At 49.0% G+C, this 14,203-nt stretch overlaps 1 pseudogene; it reads right to left on the bottom strand.

The window, feature by feature from the left end:
* LOC141938239 (hydrocephalus-inducing protein homolog) overlaps positions 1-14,203 on the bottom strand; it is a 112,134-nt pseudogene that overhangs the window by 6,292 nt on the left and 91,639 nt on the right.

Genomic DNA, 14,203 nt, shown 5'->3' on the forward strand with positions numbered 1-14,203 from the left:
ACCTGTTCCTCCAGTCTTTTCTACCCAAAAAAGCTCAAACTCTTGCCTTGCAGGATCCAGAGGATCCTCTAACAGGGCTGCCTGGCAGCTGGGAAAGCAATCTGACAAGGAAAAGTACGTCAGACACACACAGGATTCAGCACGGGATGACACACTGGTCCCAGGGGTCACAGACCTGCAGACACCCTGGCACGCAGGGATAAGCCAACAGAGGACTAGGCTACAAAGTCCCTATGCTCTTCTTCAAACCCAGAAAAGCCCCATCTCAATGCACACACTTGGAGGTTTTTTATTTATTTCTTTCTGGTGGCAGAGATGTTCAGTGCTACTCCCCACAACTCAGAATATAAAAGACTCAACTCATCCAACAGAGAGAAGAGGAGACGGTACGGGGAAGCCTGTGCACGAGGGGTACTCCAGGTAATTCCTTAAGTCACCACCCCAAAGTGAAGTTATCCACAAAAGAGCATCTTGGCTTGCTCAGATAATGCTCTTTTCTCCCATAGAGCAAGAAGAAATCTTGGCTTGACAGGAACAGCAATTTGCGTGTGATGGTTAATACCACCACCAAGGTGGCACCGTGACCATCTGCATTACAGCATTTTCCTTTCCTGTTTCGAACAAGATACCAACCTTTGACTTGCCCTGTTGCTGTCCCTTAATTTAATCTCATTCAGTTTGTTGAGCTGCCAGTCAGCGTGCTGTAACATTGCTGATCCAATGCTGCTGTGAAAATTTCAATCATAGCTCCTTCCTTTGAGCAGGGACCGTGATCTATAAGCCTAACTGCAAACAGCCACAGTTTCAAGAATAGCCATCAAACGGAGACAGGGAAATCACAGCTCACCGTCCTGCAGCAATCTCCAAGCAGGAAATCAAAGCAGCAGCTTTTCCATCTTAGAGAACACAAGACTTGGGTTCAGGGGCGCAACTGGATGCAGGATGTCCAAGTCACCCACCATCTAGGCTAAGGGACAGCCTCTGCTCTCAGATGTACGTGTGCAGTTCACCCTGATGCCTGACTACATCTCAAATTTTATCTCCAAAATTATTCAGTCCTCTCTTCTTCCCATCAATAAATGGCCAGGCAGCCTAAGGCAGCAGCAAAGGGCGAAACTTCAACTGTCCCCTGATCAGCTCTGCCCGCTCTTTGCCCCAGGAGGCTTGCAAGGACCCTCCCAACAGTCCCAGCAAGGCGTGAGCTCTGGGGGAGCCTTCCCACTGAGGACCAGTGCTCACCAAGGCTCAAAGAACACAAGACTCCAGTGTCTCAGTGAAAATGACTCCCTCCTCTCCCACACCGCTGTTGCCCTGCCTGAGAACTCAGCCCTTTGCCCCAGCGATGGAGGGCACAAGCCACCCCCTGCCTTAGGCAGTGGGGGATCACCCTCTCCCAGTTCCTGCACCCCCACGGCTCCATGCATTGTCTGTCCCCATTTGCACTTGTTTTACAAAACTGCAGCCCAGGCACTGACTGGATGACTCTGCCTGGGAGAGGGAACAGCACAGTGAACTCATCCCTCTTGTAATCAAACCAACACCCACTGCAGCACAACAGGATTGAATCTGGCTGCAGCAAGATCTTCTGGCTTAAGTCTGAGAACATTAGTGCTCAAAAGAACCAGAGGGAAGCAGAGAAACCTGAGCTCACCTTTCACATCAAGGACTATTTTCCCCTTCATACAATCGTGCTTTGAGCCTTCCCTCACCAGTCCTGCCATAAGCCCCTTTCCCATTCGCATGCACCTTCGTTAACTGACCCAGACACCAGCTCTCAGCAGGCTGCTCATTGCGGCCCAAATGAATGCTGTATTTTGGTTGCAACCCAGCACAAGTCCACCACTTGCGGGAAGGAGGAAAGATGGCCCTTTGGAAACTTATTACACCTCAAGCACCAAAAAACAGGCCAATAATGAATATAATTACTGTTCCCCTTAGTAAAAGGCTCAGGGCCGTGCCTGTCCGTGGAGTACAGGTGCTGCTTTCAGAACACTGCCAATCTCACATCTAGCTGGGCAGAACTAGCTCATTAAGCAACACTTGTCATTTGGAGATGGAGCCAGCAAACCACGTGCAAGGCAGCGTGGTGCTGGATGCACGAGGAGAGACGACGAGCTGCAAGGAAAGCGCTGATACCTGGCTGTGAGGAGCAGCGCCGACACCGCCTTGCCAACACCGCACACGTCCACCACCAGTGCCAGCTCGTAGCTCTTCACAGTGTTGGAACACAGGGTGACCTGGTGGGAGAGAAGAGCATCAAACACTTCATCACTCCCAAAAGCCATCGTCCATGTGTGCTGTCCTCCGGTTCTTGTTCCACGAGCAGGAGAGGGAGGATTTTGCCCTAACTCTTCTGCTGGTCCATGTACAGAGCACAGTTGCTGGGAGCAACAAAAGTCTTCTGACAAATCTGCTTTGTTAAATACACCTTGCCCTTACCAGGGCATATGTAAGCACGATTACATTAATGCTCTACTCACCACTGTATTAAAATTAAGGGACGAATTTTTAATCTCAACTACAACAGCATAAATCCAGAGTCAATCTGTTAACTTCAACAGATTCAGCTTTACATTGGGAAGCTGAGGGCAAAATGCAGCCCAGCAGGTGCTGTGCAGTTCATGGCTGCCAGACCTTTTTCAGTCCCCACTGGAGATCACCGTAGTGAATACAACTCATTCTGCTCTTCAGGAGAAGATATATAAGACCAGGAAGAAAAGCAAACTGCTTTATATAATGACATCTCTCTTTTTAACAGCCACCACCTGTCCTCATCGTTCCTCTGCCCACTTTAAATCAGTGGGGCTCTTAGTGTGGGGATGCTAGGATCCGAGCCAAGACTAAGACCTTAGACAACACCTTTTTTTCTCTGTTTCATCCTAAAATGAGGTAGGTGGGAGATGATTACCCAGAGACAGCTACAGATGTTCCCACCAAGCTCCTGTAACCCTCCTCACCTGATAGTCAAGGTCACAGGCTCAGGGGATCCATTCACACTGAACCTGAATTCTTCTGTGAACTCCCCCAGGATGGCGGAACTGAAGGAGATCCGGATGACTTGCAGCCCGTCCGGCAAAATGATGCCCTCCTGGGGGAGGAAGGTGAAGCAGGAGCCCAGAGCTGTAGCTGGAGGGACCAAGTTGAAGACAGTGTCAATGGCTCCTTTGTTAAACAGGACCACCTGCAGCAGCAAGAAAGCAAAATGGAAATACATAAGGAATCTTCCTTTCTTACAGAAGGCTGATTTGTCTTCTGATTAAGCAATTAACGTCTGTAAAAAGCAGAAGATGCTGTGTGCTGCTGCTTGGCAGAAGCCAAAGAAAATGCAACAGGACAAGTTCTGCCTTTGGGTTTTTCGTACAAAGCAGTGACAGCTTCATAGAAACAGTCACTCAGGGTTTATTCCACTGATGCAGAGCAGCCCACTTCGACTTGCAGTGCAGAGGAGCTGCTCAGCATCACCAAGTCGATTCAGACCTGTCCCTAAGAACAAGGAAGGGCAGTTGCAGCATTACTAGTGATTCATCACACAACTGATTCTGCTCCCGATGAGTCCGATCCTGCCAAGGGCAGAACATGTTGCAGCCAACAAGTTTACTGCATGTAGAAGACACCTCAGGGCAGCACTACAACCAACTTCAGAAGCACTCCCCAACTCTGCTACGGTATGTAATTTAGTTTTCTTATTTTTCCTTTAATGGGATACTTTCTTAGTCTTTGCTCAAACAGACGTGTCAGGAAAGGATGAGCGTGCGGTGCACAGCAGCTCTATCTATTCCAAAGAATTTCTCTTTCTTAAATATTCACAGCCACCATCTAAGACTTTACCGTTATCAGAATAAACTGCAAATTTAGAACTAAGCCGTATTTTGTTGAACACTTGAGAGATCTACTGCCTCGATCAAGTGACACAATCCCGTAGCACTTGTTGAGAGTCAGCTCTTCTCATGTTGGGTGAGAAATGCCCACAGCTGCTGCGAGTACCAGCACGCTGTCAGTCACCAACAAACCCACCCGAAGCAAAGCGGTAAAGGTTCTGATTGCTGCAGGGTGAAATCCTGCCATTTCCATGGACTTAACTATCTGCTTTGGATTTCTTTTCCCTAACTTTTGTCCTTGTAAAACCTGGTAGAAAAATTGAGACAGAAGCAGAGAGATGTCCCTTATTTTTTTAATTTTGCAGCTGCTGTTAAAAATATTCACGTATTCAAGCTCTGCAAGGGTAACCTGAAAACTACTCTCTCCTCTCTTGTCTTTTACACCTCAGTTACAAATTGCACTTAGGGATCCAACGCTGAGCTGAGGTTTACCTCCAGTCTAGCTGCTTAGTACAGCACTAACAGTATCATCTACTTAGTCACATTTTCTCAAGTCATGAAAATAATAAAACGATAATCAATAAAGTATCACCATTAAAAATGCATAGAGAGCACAATATTTTGGTAAGAAAACACCTTAATGTGTCCTTCCCTGCCACAGTCAAGCTTTTAAAAGTATTGCCTCAGATCTACCTCTTTCAGTTGCCCTATCTTATTTTTTTTGCAGAAGACTTGACACCATTGGTAGGGGGAGGCAAATATGTAGAAAATTCCTTTGCTTCATTTCCAGAAATGCTTTGCTCTTCATAGAGATGCAGCAAATCTGAAGAGTGGCGAGAGACTGGTCAGCAAGGGAAAGCACTCCCAGTTCTGTTGCAAGACACAGCTCTGAGCCAGGAGGCTGGACAGCTTTCCTCCAACTCTCAGGAACCAGCAGCACGCACTTAACCGAAAACTGGCTGCACTGGACTGGAGTTCAAACACAGTAAATTTGTTCCAGCTGCTTTTTAACAGCCCGGGTACAAAGGTGCATTGCATCCAGGGCTGAAACAAAAGCCTCTGAATATTTATCTTTTTGTCCCAGTGTTGCTTCCATGTGTCAAGGGGGTATTTTTTCACATGAAGCCTCCCAGCTGATCTCCAGGGAAGGTTGCCAAAAAGCAGGGATTAAGGCTTCACAAACAACATATGCACCTTTCAGATCCCATCAGAAGTATCCAGATTCTGGGAAAGCCCCCGGATTTGACTAGTATGTCAAATACTCCCTGCTCACAATGACCTGAGTTGCCAGAAATCCCACAGGTCCACCAGGCTCACTGCTGCCCTGGGAGCCATCAGGATCCCCCCCCAGCCCCTCAGAATCACCTCATAGCTGTGCTCTAATCCAACAAAAACCTTCCCGATGTCCAGCTGCTCAAAGCTGAAGTGGAGCCGAGGCCCTGTGCCTTCCCCTTTGATGCGCAGGGGCAGCCTGGTCTTGCGGCCTAGGGAGAGATTTCCACTTCAGTACAGTAATTCCCTCTGTTATCCTGGACTGTCCAGGCTGCCTCAGTGCTACTCCCTGACTCGGGGCTGGATGGGACCAGCTCTAGGTGCTCCAGGAGGAGATACAGGACTCTTCCCTTCCCTCAAGAGATATGCCTTGGGGCTGGCTTCTAATTTCTAACCAACCCCTCGGGCTGGTTTCTCATTGAGCCATCAGTTTGCACCCTGAAAAAGCGATGCTGAGTTTAAAACACAATCTCTGAATTTCTTCCCATGTGCTTAGATGAGCTCTGAAATCCATTCAGTGAAGGCACAAAGCTCACAAAACAGAAGATAAAAATACGCCATCTATACTGATGCAATCAGAGACAAGAGAACAGGAGCCGAGAAGTACGAGCCCAGGCAAGGCGAAGCTCCCTGCTAACGGCAGTATGCACGTCTGAGACTGCCTCCAGCAGGCAGAGCGTCTCAGCCACTGCCCGTGCCTGACACACAGCTCCGTGCCCGGGGCTCCAGGGCTCACCTCCTGCAGTGGCACCTAAATAAGACAGGGCTTTGTGATCTCCAGAGAGAAGCACTCACCTATGCCCACCATGATACCGAGAGCTCAGCTTTGTAAAGACACCTTACCTGAAGCACGCTGAACAGTTATGGAAAACCTCACTGCTGAGGTCAGAGAAGCCATAAACATACTGCTAATACACACACCCCTTGCTGCAAAGGAACTGAGACTGCAAGGCTTATAGCTAAACTCTAAGATGCTCATTTTCTTCCGTAAGCCTGCTAAGATGACAGTGTGGGATCTTTGTCTGAAGGATGCTCTGAACCACTGGAGCAGCCTCAAGTGCCTGAATCCTGGCCACTGTAGCTCTTTGGCCTCTACAGGCACCTGGCAGCAGAGCAAATGCTGGCAAACCCACGGCATGAAAACCTATCCCTTCACTGCCTTGGTTGTTCTGGGATCAGTGATCCAGGCTTGTAGCGACACATCCTGAGGGCTGGCCTTGGACAGGAGACCACCTGGAAACCGCAGGGACAGTGGGCACGTACCAGCACCCTGCTGACCACTGACCCTTCCTACCAACTACACGAGAACCGAGTGGGCTGCAAGACTACTTGTGCCTCCACTGTGGGCAACAGAAGCAGGAGAAAGGAGCCGTACCTGAGATGTCGCAGTAGACCGTTTGTTGATAGACTCTGGCTTCTCGGGGTCTAAAGATCACATTAATTTCAGCTGAGGAATTTGGCCAGATATCTCCCTCCTGAAACAGAAGGAGACAGCAAACCATTTGTCTTCAAATGTCACATTTCTTGTTTTCAACCACAGTCCTGTAGCCTTTATTTAGAGCATCAATGAAGAGCAGGGAACAAGCAACACTTATCAACAAAATTTATGGGAGTTTGGAAGCAGCTGCAAAAAAACTTTCTAAGTCTCTTACCTTTACTGGCATCTGGTAGAGGCGTTTTGTTAAATTAGGGCTATAACGAAGCAACCAAACTGGCTCACACTCCAGTAGCACCTCAGGAGCCAGCGGTCTGCCTGGGCTACGTGTTCTCTATAGGATGGCAGTTGAGTCAGAGCATGGAGAACCACCATGGATGGTAACCAGGACAGATGTAAAACTACGCAGTGCTGTGAACATGGTATTGCAACACTTCTGGCTGAAACACTTCTGGCCTCAGACAGGCTGCAGCTGGCCGGTGCCATAAAATACAGATGGTGGATGTATGATGGTACAGCACAACCACTCCAGGTGTCGTATCCTGGTTTTGCTACAGCATAAGCAAGGTGATACGGGAGGGGATGGCACACCGTGACTCACAGCTGTCTCTCTGCAAGAGCCCAACCGTAAATACATGCAGATCCTATTTCTCCCTCAGCCCCTAAATAATGAGAATCTGCTAGATCTCCACCAGTCTGAGTAAGAAAAAGCTGATCTTGAAAAGCCGGGCACCACCAACTGCTGGCCAAATCACCTGCTTTGCTTTGCAGAGGGGGAAGGCAGTGGAAGGAAATCACTGCTCAAAGCAGTCAAAGAAACAAAAGACAGAGCTGGCAACAGAAGTACTAAAATGACACTCAAAGTGCATCCTGTCAGCTCAGGGCACTTAGGAGAAAGGCAGTGCCAAAGCCAACATCTGCCTCTTTCCATAAATAACTGAACCCACAGGGAGCTGTGGGATGGACCACGGCTCCCACTGGAGATGGTGTCTTCTGCCAAAAAACAAAGTGCTCTGCAGTAGCCTCTCATCTGGATGGGGAACAGCTTGGTTCCCCAGCTGAGGTGCAGATTTGCAGCAACAATCAACACTGTTACCTCCTGGCCCAACCTCTGGATCAACAACAGTAGCACCTTCGCAACCTGGACATCTTGAAGACCACCTCCATCAGCTCAGAGTTCACACGTGACACTGAAGAGTCACTACCAGGCAAGGACAGGACAGCGATGACTTGTCAAGGTCAGTGTAACAGTAACAAGTCCTCGTCCTCCCTCTCCTCTGGTTGCCATTTCCAAGGAGTCAGCTCCCACAGGTCTGCAATGTGACTTACAGCCGAGCTGTGGCGGGGAGGATGCAGCAAACAGCAAGGACTTTGTCCTTTGGCAGCCACCTGGGCCTCTATCACAGCTGCCTCTGCTGACATAACACGTGTAGATGCAAAAATAAACCAAATTTGAGATGTGCTCAGAAAGTCAGAGCTGTGTATCAGCTTGTTTCCCATAGGCTTGGACAACTGCTCAAAATGTTCTCGGTCACACGGTAATTCCAAAATCATGCCTCCTCTTTTTTGTTATTATTTTCATCAGCAAGTTAACCCTATACAGACTGAAGTGACCTGCTACAGCTTCTACAGATTGCAGCACCTGAAAATACTGGCAGCTAATGGTCCACTGACACAACAAAGCTTCTGCACAAACCCTGCAAAGCCATCCCACCCAGAAAGCGTTTCCAAGATTACTCTCCCTCCACCAGCTTCTTAACCTCTGGAAGCAATTATTTCCTCCTGTCACCTGTTACAAGGATTTCATTATTTCTGTGGGGAGCTCCCACACATCACGGCTGAGAGGTGGGAAGAAGAGAGCAGCCACTTTTGGCCAGAAGGTCTGAGGCAGCAAGGTCCCATCTCTGGGGGGCCTCTCCAGCAGATTTACATGGCAGTGCAAGAAGGGTGTCTGCCCAAGCTAAAAGTTACAGGGCTGTCACTGGAGAGAAGGTTATGGAAGCCAGCAGCAGTGGATTTTTAGATTCTACATTTGATAAAGAGGAGAAAATACTTACTACCATTTGATGTAAAGACACCCATATGCCAGGGGGAAAGACAGGCATGAGCAAAACTGAATGTGAACCTGATTGTTCCATAAATAATGGAATTAATGGAAATCAAAAGGTTGATAATGCTGGACAATACAGAAGGGGAGAGACTCATGCAGTAGCCCACTTATATTCAGTCCTAGAGAAAACTGCGTAACATTAACACAGACATTCAGGAAAGGTTTCCACTCGAGAGTTGAGGCCACGCTACCCTTTATGTCCGTATGTCACTACATGGAGTACCAGGACTCGGCGCTGTGGGCAGCCGGACTTCTGGACCTCACCTTAACGCACTTCAGGAGCTCAAGAGCAGGCTAAGCTAGTTGTGGAGACACAGTCCGACTGAAAAGCAGCAGGAGCCCTGGGACACACTCCAAAACCAGCTCTGACACACCGCAGCGTGCTCTTAATGCTCAGCTGATCAGCTCCCACGCTCTACAATATTCCCACCACTCTGACACAACCTCTTGGTCACATCATGCTGCTGTCAGCTATAGTGGTGTGAAACTGCAGCTGTGTCAACATTGGTGGCTCTCAGACTTATATGTGATATAGGAGTAACTGAGAAGAGAAGATGATCCCCTTCCTTGAAAAAAAAAAAAATAGTTTCACCTATTTTAAAAGGAAGAAGAGGTTGAGATTATCCTAGGATTTACTCCAAGATGAAAAGGGATTTTGCATTGCTCGGACAGTGGCCATTCTTCATCTCAGACCATGCAAATACTCAGAACCAGGGCTCTGGCTGATTGAAGGATATGGCGTTTTGCTTGCATAAACAGAAAAAGCAAAAAAATTTCTGTACCTATGTGCAATGAAACTCAAAAAGTCTGTTTAAACCTGCCAGCCTTGTGTCCAGGCTCACAGATGACACTGGAAGGGAGATTCAGCCATGGTATCCATCCAGGTTATATGAAGAGATTGATATGTCTGTGATCAAACTTGGGTTGAATTTGGCCTCCTTCAGAGGACCATTTCATTTCTCAGGTCAATATGTGAACTGAGAGTGCTCTGATATCCTTTGTTAATCCCCATACGCTACGTGTAAACTGTGTCCTTACTCATAATTATCGATAGCTCTCAGCAGTGTAAGGACACTTATGAAGTGCCCTTAATTTATAGCCCTTGCAGCAGAGCTCAGCTTTAGGCAGCCTCTCGCTCTGTCAGGAGCCCACAGAAATGCTTTTTGCAACAAGCTCTCACAGCCTCACTAGAAACCTGGTGTTTTCTCTCGGCACATCAAGCCAGCTGATGCAGGGACCTGCCAAGTGACCTCAGCCAGGGAGGAGAAGGAAGGGAGCTATCGCTTACCAGAGGCTCAAGGGTGAACACATCGTCAGAGAAAAGCATGGAGTCTCCTTGCGCCTTTGCCCGCTGGTCCTGGAAGGGGCGGGAGAGAAAGGAACGGCGTTCTTGGAGAGCGGGCTCCACCTTGCACTCCCTCAGACAATGATCCATCTCGTCCTCTTTCTGCCTCTGCAGCCTGCAGCCACGGGGAGAGACAAACCAAGCAGATAATTTAATGAGCAACATATTTGCAGAGACTCGTGTGAGCGCAGGGGCAGCAAAGCGCTCGGGGAGGAACAGCAGCAGCTCAGCAAGGGGCTGACCCCAAGCTGCGGGGTCCCACACGGATCAGATTATCACTTGCTGTTCACGGGCACGGCACGTAGTTTTACTCCATGCTTACAAGGTCAGCGGAGGTTTCTGAAAGCCAGCAGCCCTCGAGAGCCTCCCGGCTCAAAGTCTCTGCCACAACGGATGGAGAATCCACCAACAACCCCAACTGGCTTTTCCTACCACAGAGCTGCTTGGGGGAGGCAGATCAAGATGAAGGAGCACCCACTGCAGGGCTTCACTGGCAAGGGGAGACGCAGCTGGGTTTCAGCTGCAGGCTACTGGCATCACTCTTTTCTTCCCCTTTGGACCTGCAGGGATAAGCAAGCTAAATGTGCTCTCTGTGCCCTATACCGCCTTCCACCAGAGGATCCCAGAGCACTGTAAAAGCAAACCAATGAATTCAGGCATTGCATCACTTTGGTGAAACCAATGGCTTTACATGCATGGAAATAGAGGCCCTGAGAGGGGAAGGGCGTTGCCTAGCATCACACACTAAAGAAGTCTGGACCAGCATCTCTGAATCCAAACCCTTACATGTAGCCTTGAACCACCTTATCTTTTTCCTCTTTTTGGCCACCTCTGTAGGGCTTTGACGCAGTTAATCTCTCCCTTACTTGGTAGCTGTAGCAGAAATTATTCTAGTGTTTAAAGATCACAACCAAGAGATAAGGGAGCACAGCTACAGAGCAGTTGCTTCCTAGCTGGCATATCACTGTCCCCTCTGCACGCTCCAGTCCCTGGCCATGAAGAACCAGCAGGTGACAACTCTGGGGGGATGAGTGGAAGGCTCCACGTATAGCAGATCGAGGCAACGTAGTATAAACAGGATAGCAATCATCACTCAGCTAAATTCAAATACAGTTCAAAAGGAAATACGGTCATGGACGTTACTAGCTGTACACAGACAGAGCCTCAGGCAAAGGCTGGCACCAGCGCCAAAACCACTTGCTTTGGCTCGCTCCCCCTGGAGTGCAGTGGGAAATGTTTCTCCATGGCTGACCTACAGCGCTGCACATGAGGAGGGCTTCCAGCCACCGAGGAGCAACCCTCAACTCAACCTCCATCAACGACAATAATTCCACCATTACATCCCAGAAAGTCCTGCAGGAGGGAGACAGAGCAAACCCCTGGATAGACCTTCTAATGATCCAGGTCTTTTGGGGTCACAGCCCAGAGCAGGGTCCTGCACTGCCTCCTCTCATGGAAAAAGCCCTCTCTGCTCTGAGATCTCAAAAGCTTCTCTGACAGCAGGACAGTGGCCTTGGAGCTATGACCATCCTTGAGATTGCAAGTAGGAGGAAAAAAACATCCTGATCAGACTCTAGGACATAATCTGGCACGAGATCAAATGTAATTGGAAAAGAATCAGGTTGAAGTGAACTGTGGGGAAACCTGGTTGCCTCTGAGGGGAAAGAGGATCACTCAGGGTCCAATCTGAGACAGGCAGGCGAGAAGAGAGCGGTAAAGGAATGGTCCAGGCAAGTGCCCAGAGAAGGTAATGAGATTTTCTTTTAACGCACTGAGCTTGCATGGAAGTCACACACTGTGTAATTAAAAATAGAGAACAGAGGAAAACTAGTTTTGGCCTTCAAGGCATTTTTGACCTAATTATGTTGATCTTTATTGGCTCAGAAGCCCTTAAAAAGTGCTCCAGTTTAAGGCAGTTTCCTGATCAGCTATGAGCTAACTCCTATACACCTACATTCATGCAAGTCTGAAAAGTCCCACAAGGATTCCCTTAATCACCCAAACTTTTAAGTGTCATTTCCAGTTCATCCCCCCGCGCTATAAGTGTTTCTCTGCTGCCTGAAAGGGGAATTTCAAAGCTTCACCACAGACACCCTTTGAAGAACCTGCCCCATCTCTCAGCACCATGAGGACACAGGCTGCTGCACCCCAAATGCGCTCTGTCCTACCTGTGCTGCCCTACCTTCCCTGCAGAACCCTTCACCTCCGAATTCTCCCCAGTCTCTGAGGAAGGGTAGAAATACCTCGTTGTGCTGGAAACCGGGACAGTGCAAGGCAATTCAACATCCTACAGCAGGATGGCCTCAACTTGCTGGGCCAACGAAGCACTTTACCTGCACATTACTGGAGAAGGAGCCTGCCACCTTATCAAAGCTGGAGTGGAAGAAGCTGCAGTGAATATCATCAGTTATGCTACCTGTAGCTATGTTAAGTGCTGCTACTCAGTGCAGTCCCAGGTAACGAGTGCTGACACTTTCCTCAGCCTCATGGACCCTCCATAGCCAGGGGCCTCTGGACCTCAGTGGTTTGGTGCTCCCACAAAGCAAATTTGCTCTCTGAGGAAATCCAGTCATTGCAATCAGCCTTTCCTCCCCAAAACACCATCCTCAGCTGGAGTATGGATGGAGCTGGAATGGGAGGCACTGAGCTCCATTACCCTAAAGCCCAGGGACACGTAACCTGATGCCGTAGATGGTTTACTTGTCCTAAACCATTCAATGCAACAACACCCCTTGAGGCCATACGTTAGTTTTACCCTTGGGCAGTGTATCTTACTGAAATGAATCTTTCAAACAAACCTCAGCTTCTGATAATCTTCCTCTGCCTGAGTAACAAAAGCCTTCCACTGGAAGTGGACTATGATTTCACTCCGATTGTGGATGACCACAGATCTGTGGTTTGACAGCGTGAGGTAAGTCTTCTCAACTGTCAGGGAGCTCCTGGCCAGCCCGATGTTGACATCTACAGCTGCTCCATAAAGGCTTGTGTGAATATCTTCACCCGGAAAAAAGCATAGGGGAGTCTTTGCTCATCTCACTCGCTGGTCGAAGTACGAGGAACAAAGCAAGCCACCAGTAACAGAAGAAATTGTTACAGCTTTTACCTGTATTAGCAGTTCCACAGATCAGCACATTTATCACATCCTGACAGATGCCCGTCTACAGAATGAGGATGTCCTGGGCATCACCGTCAGCACCTTATTTCTGGGTGTGTTTGTAGAGATTTATCCCCAAGGTCACAGTATTTACAGTGAGATTTTTCAGATGTGCTCAGGAGGCCTTTGGGTTGCCATCCCACTCAAGTCACAGGGAATTCTGCATCCAAGTCATTCGGGTGACTCTGAGGAGTCCCACCTCAGTCAGGGCTTGCCCAGTGTTGTGTCTCTCCTGATCCCTTGTTGCTGACAAGCAAAGATGCCTGGGGGCACGCGGGCAGGAAATGGAGGTTCGGAGGAACAACTGACAGCCCAAGGCAGGATGGGACACAGAAGAGAGCTTCACTGTGTTGCAGAAGCAGTGCCCTCACTTGCTGTGGGTTTTGAAGACATGTCAAAACGAGACTGGTGGGGCACGGCCCACCCCAACCTGCCCATTACAGTCCTGCAAGCCCATTTCCTCAGCTGGGACCCTGTTGCTTATGCCTGAGTCTGCAAGTCTACGCTGCGTCTTCCCAAGCCATTCAATGACCAGAGCGAGGGCATCTTTGCTTTCCACCTCAGACCCAGCTGAAGAGGAGAGTGTCCCGGGCTGTGCACATCAACTGACTAACGACTGGAGCCTTGCTGGAGTACCTGCCAGCACGTCACCCTCCCGAACAGACTCCCACCAAAGGCTCCCTCATTTCCAGAGCTTTCAAACCTTCCTTCTTCCCAGCCAAGTAACTCCTGGGAGTCAAATGAGCTCAAACTTCAGTACCAAGCCCACTCTTCCTCTTGCAGGCAAGTGTTCCCCAAACTTGCAAACAGCAAACATCAGACATGCTCTCTAGAAACGGCATTTCGGTGGAGTGGTGCTTAAAGCCTCAGAGCCAGCCCCAATAGACAAGTGCCATAGCCTGGAGAGCATCCATCTGCAAAGGCAGAGCCTCCTCCTCACTGCACAGGTCACAGCAAGGCAGCCAGAGAACGGACCTGCCTTTAAACAGCTACCGTGCAACAACACAGGGAGAGAGCTGGATGTGCGCTGGGTGGACTCCTGAAATCCTAAGCCAGACACAACACGGCA

The sequence above is a fragment of the Strix uralensis genome, chromosome Z (genome assembly GCF_047716275.1).
Source record: "Strix uralensis isolate ZFMK-TIS-50842 chromosome Z, bStrUra1, whole genome shotgun sequence".
In the NCBI taxonomy this organism is placed as follows: Eukaryota; Metazoa; Chordata; class Aves; order Strigiformes; family Strigidae; genus Strix; species Strix uralensis.